The 11,669-nt window shown below is 38.9% G+C and overlaps 2 non-coding genes across 2 annotated transcripts; both read left to right on the forward strand.

Annotated features, from left to right (window-relative positions):
* Positions 1-1,795: 1,795 nt before the first annotated feature.
* LOC121950824 lies at positions 1,796-1,936 on the forward strand. The gene has a single exon (XR_006106353.1). It is a non-coding gene; the product is annotated as a U4 spliceosomal RNA (small nuclear RNA).
* Positions 1,937-4,094: 2,158 nt separating this feature from the next.
* LOC121950823 lies at positions 4,095-4,235 on the forward strand. Its single transcript, XR_006106352.1, has one exon. It is a non-coding gene; the product is annotated as a U4 spliceosomal RNA (small nuclear RNA).
* Positions 4,236-11,669: the final 7,434 nt, after the last annotated feature.

The raw sequence follows: 11,669 nt of genomic DNA on the forward strand, positions 1-11,669 counted from the left end.
AACGATTTAACCATTTAAAAACAAACATGACTGTCCCATTTTACCTCACTAACTGTCCCATGTGCCTGAACATGTCATCATAGTGAGGCTGGCATCTTTAATGTGTTTGAAGGCAACATATTTTCTTTAAAGAGAAAAAGTACTAAAAGTATCTCTCAAAGTACTCTTAAGGATTTTAGGCGTTTTTCTTAAATAATCAATTGAAAGGTGTCACAAATCACATGACTTTATCCCTGGCACAGTAACATTTAGTAATGTGTTGTAAGTGGGAATGAGTAGCAGGTAAAAAAAATGGTGAAACCCCTGAGTCGCAGCTACTAAGAGTGCAGATTAACCCATTCAGGCTTCCTCTGCATTTTTTAAAAACTATTCCCCCATAGTTAAGAGACCAAGTACTTAAAAGTAAAGGGCTTCAGTAAGTTTTGTTAACGCAGTGATATGACGGATAACACATAATAGCACGCGTCTAAAAAAAAAATAGATGAATAAAACACCGAAGAGTAGCGCGACCAGTTTCCGGTCCGACCATTTTTCATCCTGTTACACAACTTCAGGTCAACATCACCGCAGAGCATCTTTTCCAGCTGGTACTGAGAAGGTGGATGTTGGGCTACATGTCCCCCTGAAAGCCCTGTGCGGATTAATTACTGACCGTTTTGGACTTAACTCTTATGAATCAACGCGGTCATTCTTCCTATTGGAAGTTTAACTTCATTAGACTGAAGATGTAGCGGCGACCAGGTGAGAAAAGTTCAGGCTCTTGCTGTTGCTTGTTCAGGTTTATTGGAGGGGGCAGCCAGCATGACACGGTCAAGCATCAGTACAAATCATACTATGTTCAAATAAAGAGTCATTTTTGTTGCATTATTATCTCTTTTAATCACTTTAAACGTATTTGATTGGTTATTAACAGTGTCAAAGCATTATCTCAATTGTCAAAGTTACGTAGGTAGGCCTACTCTGCTGAACGTGCTTAAATACACGTGGCAACGATAGCTTTTGTTGACATGCTGTATTCATATGCATACATTTGTTAACATTGTGTGTTTTTTTCGGAAACGGGTAACAATAAATTCGGTTGTTTTACATCAACAGGCCTGCACAGGCAAAAAATACAGAGCAGATTTATCTCGTCTATACTGACATCTGGTGGTGTTTTAGTAGCATTGCTTTGGCGAAGGACGGGTTGGAGCCATGGCGAGCAGGAAGTCGTTTGATTTTGTTGTTTGAAGTGATGTTACACGAAATAAGTGTTTGAATTTACGCTACCGTTTATGTATATCCAAAAAGGAATCGCTGTCTGTTGTAACACTGCAACACGTTATTTTATACCGAGAATGTTTTTGTGTCAGCGCTCTCAAACAGGATTTCGCGATTACGGATTCAGTCAAACGGGCCACCGTAGACTGTCGGCTTTTACAGTCCGATATCTTAAATGTTAAAAAAAATTCTTACTTTTGTCTGATGTGGATTTATATGGTCACTCTTTGTACGCCATGAAGTGTTTTAGTGCCTTTTATTGAAGGAAAACTGTACGGCGGGGCGAATTCGACATAAAACATGAGAATGTGGGACAGTAAGTCCCATAATGCATTGCGGCAGGGTGAATTTTTTTTTTAATGAATAAAAAAACTTAAAACAGGGATCCCACATAAGCAGCAGATTTGGTAGTATGAATACACGTCGTTGTTTGTGCGCAAAAAAATAACGTGATCGTCTCGAAGTAATTTTACAGGACCGTGACTAAATAACGCATGTTGCGGAATGACTCCCTTGTCTTTAACCTAACATCTTCAGCTTTGCGCAGTGGCAGTATCGTAGCCTATGAGGTTTATCCGAGGCGCGATTATTGCTAGTTGAAAACTTTACCCAATACCCCGCCTTGACGACTTGAAATATAGTCGGCAATGGCAATTTTTGACGGTCTCTAAGGAGACTGATCACGATGTGAAAATAATATGCAGATAACACATACTTCACATAACTACAATCTGGACTGAATTTAAGTAGATGATAGGAATGTTGTAGCCGTCTGAATGGAATCAAATATTTTCTGTATAAAATATAAGGAAGGGATTGCTAAATAATATCACCATTATGCTTGTATAGGTTCAAACAACCATACATTGTCTTCACTTTTGCTCTAGAAATCCACACATACACCTTTCTATTAGATATTAGTAGTTAACCTCACCTTATTATCTTTGATTTTTTTTTTGCCCTTTATACATTGGCACTTTTGCTCTCTTTGTACTGCAACTGTGGCACAAAATTTCCCTCAGAATAAATTAAGTTTATCACATCTTATGTTACATCGTGCATGATTTTTTTTTTTTTTAACAGGAAGTCTTCTGTACTTTTGATCAATTTTATGAAACATACTGAGGCTACAGCGGGCATTTATCATATTTTGGTATGCCAAAACTAAGCTGCCACTCTGGCGACCTCAAGTAGAGCTTGTCTGATCACTACTTTTATTTATTTATTTTATTTTATTTTATTTATATTATGCATGGAAACTTAACTCAGTACCCCGCCATGACAAGTTTATAACATAGTTAGTTATGGAGATTTGTGACGGTCTCCGAAGAGACTGATCATTCAAAATTGATTTTTCAACAGAGATGAATCATGATCACGAGTCATATCTCTGTAGTTCTTACATTGATCCACAAGAGGTCAGTGGTGTTGCATAATTACAGATGTAAGTCTTCCTATCGCCTCATATCAAAATTTAAATTTCTCTACATGTTTAGACAATACTGCAGACTTTTAGTCTTTGTTTTTACTTTTTGTTCGAGATATTCCTACTCATACATAGGCCTGCTTATTAGATGGGCCTATTTATTGGAAACCTCACCTTGAGATTATCTTTGTTTTCATTTGCACTCTTCCCCACTTTCCCCATATACACACACTGTTGTATACAGGAAGTCTACAAGGTGATACTATACATCTGATCAATTGTATGAAACATATTTAGGCAAAAGTGGGCGAAAATTATATTTCAATAGGCCTAAACCTAAAGACAGAGGAGCTGCTCTGACAGCCACATTTTGTTCTAACCTTCTGTGGAAAGTGTCTTAAATCTCGTCCAGCCCAAAGCTGTCCCAAAACACGAATTGTTGGTCCCATCTTCACAACTAAAACTACAAGTTACTCTGACCTAAACATGAAATATACCTTAACTCACACAAACTAGCGTGACAGTAACAGTTGAGCTCAATTTAAGTTCATATTTTAGCTGATCTAAGACAATAATGAAGAACATGCCTATGCAGGCCAATGAATCTATATATCTAAAGTACAACAAAGAAAAAAGGAAATAAAAAAAACCTTGATTTAGGCTTACTGGTCCTTCACAGTTAGTCTACAGTATGTAGGTCTGTGTTACAACAGAGGGATGTGCAGATTTGAAATATAATCGGTAAATTTTGATGCTCTTCGGAAAGACCGACATACAGCGTGTAAAGTGTAGTCCGGCGGTCCGGGAGTACACTGCAGTATTTTTATATGTTGTCTGTAGTGTGTATTTCAACATAATAACTGGTATGGTGTGTGTGTTCTTTTGGAGCGTTGTTGTCGTGATAGTTGGTATATTTTCAGTATGTCCTGGTGTAATTTCATCTGCTGTTAAATTCAGTGGAGGAGAGCCTAAAACAAAGACGCACCACAGGACACGTCATTTCCGCTCATAACTTCTCCCACTATTGTGTATTTATTTAACGCTATAGGTGACTTTTTATTTTGCCCCGTTTGTCCCTGACGTAATTCATATCGATTACAAGTAATAACATTATTTGACGGCAAAGTTACGTCCAAACACATTAAATATAGGCTAAAAACGCCCGTGTTGTCTTTCTGTGCTTTATATTTTCCGTCCTGTATTTTCCATACGTGCTGTTCACAGCTGTGCAGATGTATTAATACAGTTTCTATCACCTTTCTCCGGTGGTAACATGGTATATATACTTAGACGCATTCGTATAAATGTATCATAATAGTCGTATACCTGAAACCGCACCCACTGCTGAAACCGTAACAGAGAGATGTGCGGACCGCACACACAAGTCAGTCCTTGACTGAGTCCGGGCATCCTTGCGCAGTGGCAGTATCGTAGCCCATGAGGTTTATCCGAGGCGCGATTATTGCTGGTTGAAAACTTAACCCAATACCCCGCCATGACGACTTGAAATATAGTCGGCATTGGCAATTTTTGACGGTCTCTAAGGAGACTGATAATATGTAAAAGAAAATCAAAAAAATATTACAGACAAGATATCGGAATAATACGTAGATCGCAAAGCAGGATGACTACACCTGAATAAGTAGATGATATCAACTAAAGGATTTATACATTTGACAAATGCACCTTTCTCTTGTTCCCTGGCTCATAAACTGTTAAGACTTTAAAATACAGATTACAGTTGCTACTGTTTATTCCAAATACATTTTGATGGCATTATGCAGCATATTTTTACTCATGTGCATTACATCATCTTTAGTTAGCATCACTTAGTATTACCTTGTGTCTCTATAGGGGACATTTGTGCTGACAGTTTGTGTTCTGTCTGCAGGCGCTATAGTACCCTTATAGGGGTTACTATAGTAGTTTATTTAAGCGTTAAATTTAATGTCATGTAGAGTTTGAAGTAAATATTTCATTTTTTTCTAAATAGGCAAAGCAGCTACTTCTTCTGTCTCCTTCCACCTTTGAGATGTACATTTTAAAGACAGCTGATGTTTGTATATGTTTTTAGTTACTTCTATGTGACAGGAAATGTTATTTATTAATTTTCTCACACCACCCTGGTCAAGGTGCAATGTACTTGTTACAACAGCAGAGGGCACTCTGTAACAGGATGTGAGAAGATAGAAAATTGACTTTGAAGTAGAGGAAGGCACATTTTAAATCTTTAAACATAAGTCATCTTGTTTTCTTTCCGAGTGATAAATAAAAGAAATATCTGCAATATATGATAGAAAGTGCATGATATATGGTAGAAATATTCATAATACATAAAACGGGAGCTCTAGAGGGTGACAGCAGCATCATGAAAGAGTTGATGCTAAACAGTCTCCTGTGATGAGATTTTCTTTTTAAGTGAAAGACACATTTGTGCAGTCATGTTTTACCACCCTGTAGAGAACAGTAATTGCAGTGATCTCTGATTAGAAGGAGTGTGGATGTTAGGCAGTCACAGGGGCTGAGGGTTTAATCAAGTCGGTCTTTTCATTAGGCAGATGAGCTCGACGCCCCTGTCACCCCGTGAACACCCTCTAACACTCTCGCCGTCATGCAAGCTCACCTAATGTTCTCACTCTCTCACACTGTCCATACTCGTCATGTGGCTGTCATTTCTACCTTCAAAATCTTAGCTCTCCCTCACAAAATACAAGCTGTAGATTTGTTCTCGGTCATGTGCTCTTTCTAAAATTATATTGTGATACAACTCATTCAAGCATTCAAGTCTCATAATGCCCTTTAGTCATATTATGTTCTACTATGTTACAGCTTTCTAAATTCATATAAGTCATTATAATTGGAGACATTGTAATATCATGACCAGTCTCTGTAGACTAAATCAGTTTTGAGTGTGTTTTCATTGACAGTCTCAAAGTTAAAATGTCTTGCACTATGAAGACATGTTTCTTAACCAAAGCAAGCTCATCCCTCCTCATGAATTTTTCCACTTAGGTTTAAGTCAGAGAGAAGCCTTTTGCATCGTACCTTAACGCAGTACGTGCTGGTAAGAAGGGGAGGTACGGTTTAGGCAACAGAGCCACTTTCTTATGGTTAGGAAAAGATGGTGAAAGTCCTTAAAAAAACACCTGCCTTTGAGTGGCACAAACACGACATTAAGAAGGGGTCAGAAGTTAGGTTTTGGCAACATAACTGCTTAATTATGGTTTGGAAAAGAACTCGGATGTTGCTTAAAAATAAAATAAAAATCACCCAACTGAGTTCAACAAGCACAGCCGGAAAGGCAGTGGTCTGTAGCTGAAAAACACCAGGCTTCGAGTGCTACAAAACCTTTCTCCTGAGTCAAAGTCAAATGTTTGCTGGACCTGCCCAACCCTTTCACGGTCTTCAAACTACATCCATCGCCCTGAACGTTTAATAATGGTGAAGATGGGTTTACGTCTTTGTTTTTGGGAAGCCCAGCTGTCTGAACACAGATAGATGCTAAACAGTGCCTGGGGGCATTTTGGCAGTGTCCAAATGGCATATTGTGATGCTCTAGGAGTGAGACCAGGCTGTTCTAAACAATCATGTATTTTCCCAAAAGTATCTTGCATGACTTTACTGGGTGTAGTCTAATATCTATTATAAATCTGAGGTTTAAATACTTTTTAATGTGATTATTGAGATGCAGCTGCTTGTAATTGATCTTTCCTCCACCCTGGTAATCAAATTGTGAAGAGAAAAAAATGGATCATGGATCTTTCAGACAAATGGAGCATTTGGTTATCTTTATCAAAGGTGAAACTAAGGCTTTGAAGAGTGATTCACATCAACATAAATTAGTCGCGGCTTTAGCATTTAATCTTTATTCAGTATGACCCCATGATGCACTTGCTTTTGCTCTCCGTTACATACATCCACTGAGCACTGACCAGCCCGAGACAAACTGATGTTGCCTGTGTTGTTGTCCTCTTGACCTGAATATGACCCAGTGCTTTTATATGTTGATATATACTTATGCTACTCAGACAAATTTTGTGAGATGAGCTGGAGTTTTTGGTCCTTTGTAGCACATTTGACATCTATCAAACTCCGATCTTTCATATTTCACTGACGGCTCTTTATCTGTCATAAATGAAATGGAGAGATATGGCTTTGTTCTATGTAAGCGACAGCTGGAGACTTGCCAAACATAAACAAATAAATTGCACAGCATCCTAGGACTAGTTCCTAGGTAACCATGTGACAGTGCTGACAATTGCTATGGAAACCAGCGTATCCTCTCTCTCTCGCTCACTCTGTCTCTCAGTTCTTGTGGGAAATGTGTGAGAATATTTTCATTCCTGTGAACTGGTTTTAGTTTCCAGGTTTGACAGTCGTGGCGGAAGACACCATCACGTCATAGAAAGTAATTTCCCCTTATACTGTGTACAAGATGTAGAATACACTCAGACAGGTTTATATACCAAATACTATAGACCAGGGAGAAAACTATGGTTGTTAATAAAATGTCACCGGTAGAGTCGACAAAGCACTCAGAAATAATAACACCACATTTGTAAATTATGCAGTTAACTGCCTTGCTTTCACGCCTTCCCTACAACTGGTATGGAAAGTTATTAGAATGAACATTACAAATGAAGACAATTTTCAAGATCAGAGTAAACAAAAAGTAGTGTTAATCAGTTTCTTTAGATCTTTTGTTCAGAAAGCTAATTTGCAATCTGCTTTGCAGTGGGTCTTTTGTTTTGATCCTGTTTGTCACAAATCCAGTTACAACTCGATGCTCCAAATGGAAAACCGGCTTCTCTTCAAAGACTGAGACATCACAGCCTATCCTGTGTTTTTTAAAAAAAGCAGGTGCAAATCTAAAGGAGATGCTTTGATTTGCGGCCAATTATGGACATCCTTGTTGCATCACCTTTATGTGAGTGCTCTGCCTCTTTCCTCAGAGCTGATCAGAAGAATTAGCCTATTATTCTCGGGAGATAACCAGAAATGTAGAGATCACACGAATGATCAGAAACCTCAAAAGTTATCAAGTTATTCAACACACCCAATTAAACTTGTTCCAATCCTCTAATGCCATCTTCCTCTAAATCACTGGATGGTGTACGAGGGGTTGCCCCCAATTAGCTGCCTCCTGTGACACCCTGACACTGTGCCGCATCGTGATTGTATTTCAGCCTCAATTACTTTCAAAACCCTTCAGGCAGAGGTGATTGGTCTCCTCCACTTTTTATTTAATCTTTCTTTGCTCCACTTCCCCTTCTTTTGATTGGAAGGGGGTGTCAAAGGATAGTCCATCATGTTTCCGAATAAAAGAGGCATAACCTGTTACGATCAGTATGTTTTACTCAATGCTTGGCAGCTCTGCACAGAAGAAACAGCCGAAAGCTTCCCCATTATTTAAACTTAACCTAATACTCTGCCGTGACAACTTGAAACACCGTGAGAATTAGATATTTGATGGTAGGTCATAAAGAAAAAGAATATAACATTGCTATGAAATAGAATTTTTGTCAGATGGACACAAGTATAGTCAAAAGTCAATTCTAGTTACCAAGTACACGTATTAAAGATATAATATGCAGGATTTTCCTATTTAAAAAATAAAAATACAATGTGTCGACTCATAGAAAAGTAACCCCTCTCAGTTATCTAGAAGTGTCTGGCGGTGGATTTTTCTAGACTGCCCTCCACCTGTGTTTTCTATTTTCTACAGATTTTAATGATACCAAATGCCAAGATGGTGTCTGTTCATTCCAATGGAGCGGCTCACCTGGGGCATATGCCAAAGAAGCTTGTAGCTTTAGGGTTTATTTCTGCCCACTGAATATGCCCAGTGGTGCTTCTCTCACTGAAGCCACCGATGAATTCCCGCTCAACTCACAGACTTTATATTGTGATGACATCATAGACTTTTTAAATAGCTTTTCTTGGCTCCTGGAAAGTTTTGATAATATAAAACCCCAATGGATAAAAAAAAACCCTCATATTATAAAGAGTCATTATGGATCTTGTTTGTCCCTCTAGGTATCCTGTCGACAGTTTTGGTGTATGGGGAAAATCCTCTCTGGACTGCAGGGGATTTTTTGTTGCAATACTGCAAGTGGCCTCTGGGAAAAATTGGCTGCAAGGCTGAGCTGCTCTCTTCGGGGCCTGATATTTTCTGTGTTCAGGAAGTTTAAGGGTGTGCACCCCCACAGCACTCATGTGAGGTCAGGGCTTTAAGATAGCAACCAGGTGCCAGACCATAGAGTGCATGCCTCAAACCACACAAGAGTGAAGTGGGATTGGCTTTTGCTTTCAGTTTTGCTGGTGAGCATGTTTACAAATGGCTACAGACAATCCTGTAATCTGTTAAAGTCAAAACGAAGAACAAAACCAAATCAGCTGAAGTCTAAATTTTCCTTGTGACCACTGGCCCTGACTGATGAATGTTAAAAAAAGTTAAAAAAGTTTTCTACTGTTGAAACCGTCTCTGAGGATGGATCTATGATTGCATTGCCAACAGCACTGCAGAGTGCTATAACAATTTCTTGTGGTTATCTCTGTTCCTAATCACCCGTGTTGACGCGCCCTTAATTTTCCTGAAAATTGTGCTTGAACACTAGATTGTTTTACTCTGCCATCATAAAGATTAATGTTGCACCGAAGTTGTAAAATGTCTGTAAAAATGGCATTTCCCGATCAAAAGGCATTATCGCATGCATCCAAGTCTTACTGAGATTTTAGGTACACATAAGCAGCACAGAGCCAGCAACATTTTATTTTTTTCTGTTGGCAGTTTCGATTTCTTCCAACTTCACAAAAGAAAAAAAATTCCTTGTCATGATAAGTGAAGTAGTGTGGTTTCACTACAAGAATCAAACACGATACAGTACATTTTATCTTGCTTAATTATGGACCATTGTAGGGACTTTACAGACACTCCTCATGGTCCAATTCAGTCACTTTTTTCTTTTCTTTTCTTGTATCCTGTAAAACTGGGATAATCGGTCTAATTAGCTCAGCAGGCTGACAAAGGATATTCAACAGCAATGCAACTGCGACGTCCATCGCAGAAGTCTTCTATTTTATGTTTTTGTAAAATGTCCTAATGTCCCTATCTATTGGCGTGCTTGCATGTTCAGTTATACACGTGTCAGTGTGTGTTTTGTTTGTTAGAGAAGGGAACCCCAGCCCTTTCACACTATTAGGAGCAGAGCACTGGTAGCCCCCAGTAGCCTGCGGCTCTCAGAAATAGCTTTTTAAAAGGTACCAGTCTCCCCTGTTTCCTCAGGATCCAGGTGCTTTTAATTGGATTTCTTTGACAAGATTATTGCCTGCTCTCAGGCCGAGCTGGGATAGTGTGTAGTTTTAACAAGTGTGCCTATATATCCACTTTAATCATAAGTAAACTTCACAAAGAATTCTGATTTGATTGGAAATTACTGTGTGACCAAATGTTGACCCCCCCCACTCAACCTCGCTAATGGTGTAATTCTTTGTAATCCTCCATAAAGGCTGCAGAGACTTCCAGTTATATGCAGTGAATCGTCGAGTCTGACACACGTTGTTTATCTTCATGTAATACCACAGCTTTGCAGAAATTAGAGAGCCAGCACTTCTAGAATATACCCACTTTTACCAGGGGATGAAGTAAAACCTCCAGTGGTTAGATAGTATAAAATAGTTTTTTCCCTGGGTCCCAGCCTCTCTAAGGTATCTTGACCTTCTTAAATGAGACAGACTTAAGGAGAAGCATGTACTGAAGGCAGTGAGTTATACCAACCAGCCCTTTAATCCATTAGAAAATGGCTCCTCTGAAATCCTATTATAACGGCATAGCAGGTCCAAGCTTCCTCAAAGCAATTAGTCAGAGGAAATGAGCAACATTTCTCTGTCTAAATGGGCACATCCATTGATAAAGACAAAGACTAAGATCATATCAAGCCAATTTGAATGTTTTATTGTGTAGTATAATTGCTTGTGCCCATCAAAGACAAGAAGCTTCCACAAGGACGACTAATACATGGGTAATTGTCTAAAGTGGCACACTAGTTACTGGTCCGGTATTATTATGTGATTTCATTATTAATGGCTCATAAGAAAAAAAATGTGCTCTACAGTGAGTGCTGCAATGTTAAAAGGGTGGAGTATTTACTGAATTTGAAATGGCAGTCTGCTGAGGTGTGGTGTTTCAGTAGAAATGCTTTAGAAAATGTTGCAAGGTTTAATTATATTTTAGTTGAACACATGAACATACAACTCCGCTGCAAGAGGGTCCTTCTGTGGGATGTTAATTATGTTCACAATTTAAAGCCCCCCTCCAGTTAGTGTTAATTCCTGTCGGTTAACATTATTTTTTCAAACAGAAAAAGACGTTGTAGTAATAATGAGATGTAACAAATACCATGGCAATCAGATTGCAGCTACAACAGCCTGGATAACAGAGATACAGCCATAAATTTAAATTATTTACTGATTAACAGGCCACAAATTAGACAAGAATTAACAAATCACACCGACTCACTCTCTCTCTCTCTCGCTTTCTTTACTGTCTCCTCCTGCTGCAGCTGTCGGTTATTTAAGAGGCGAGGCGCAGCTTGACTTGCTGCTGCAACAAGGAGACGCACCACTGCATGCCAGCAACAGCGCACAGCAGCATGGACAGACATGTTGCCCAGGTCCGCCATCAGAAAAGCACATTTAGGAGGTGCACCGTCCACCAGATTCGGTCGCTCTCACCTCATCTCCCAGCACAGATGCCAAACTACTCTACTTGTAACTGCACTATTATGCACACAGAGTTGTACATATTAGCTTTTTTCTTATTTTCTTTTTTCTTTTCCTTTTATATTTAATGTTTAATTTCCTGTACATTGAGAGCAAAACTAACTGAAGTCAAACTCCTTGTTTGTGTAAGGATACTTGGCCAATAAAGCTGATTCTGATACTGAGCAGGACTGTGATTCTTTTCATATTTTCTTTCTCAAAC

This window comes from Plectropomus leopardus, chromosome 11 (assembly GCF_008729295.1).
Source record: "Plectropomus leopardus isolate mb chromosome 11, YSFRI_Pleo_2.0, whole genome shotgun sequence".
Lineage (NCBI taxonomy): Eukaryota > Metazoa > Chordata > Actinopteri > Perciformes > Serranidae > Plectropomus > Plectropomus leopardus.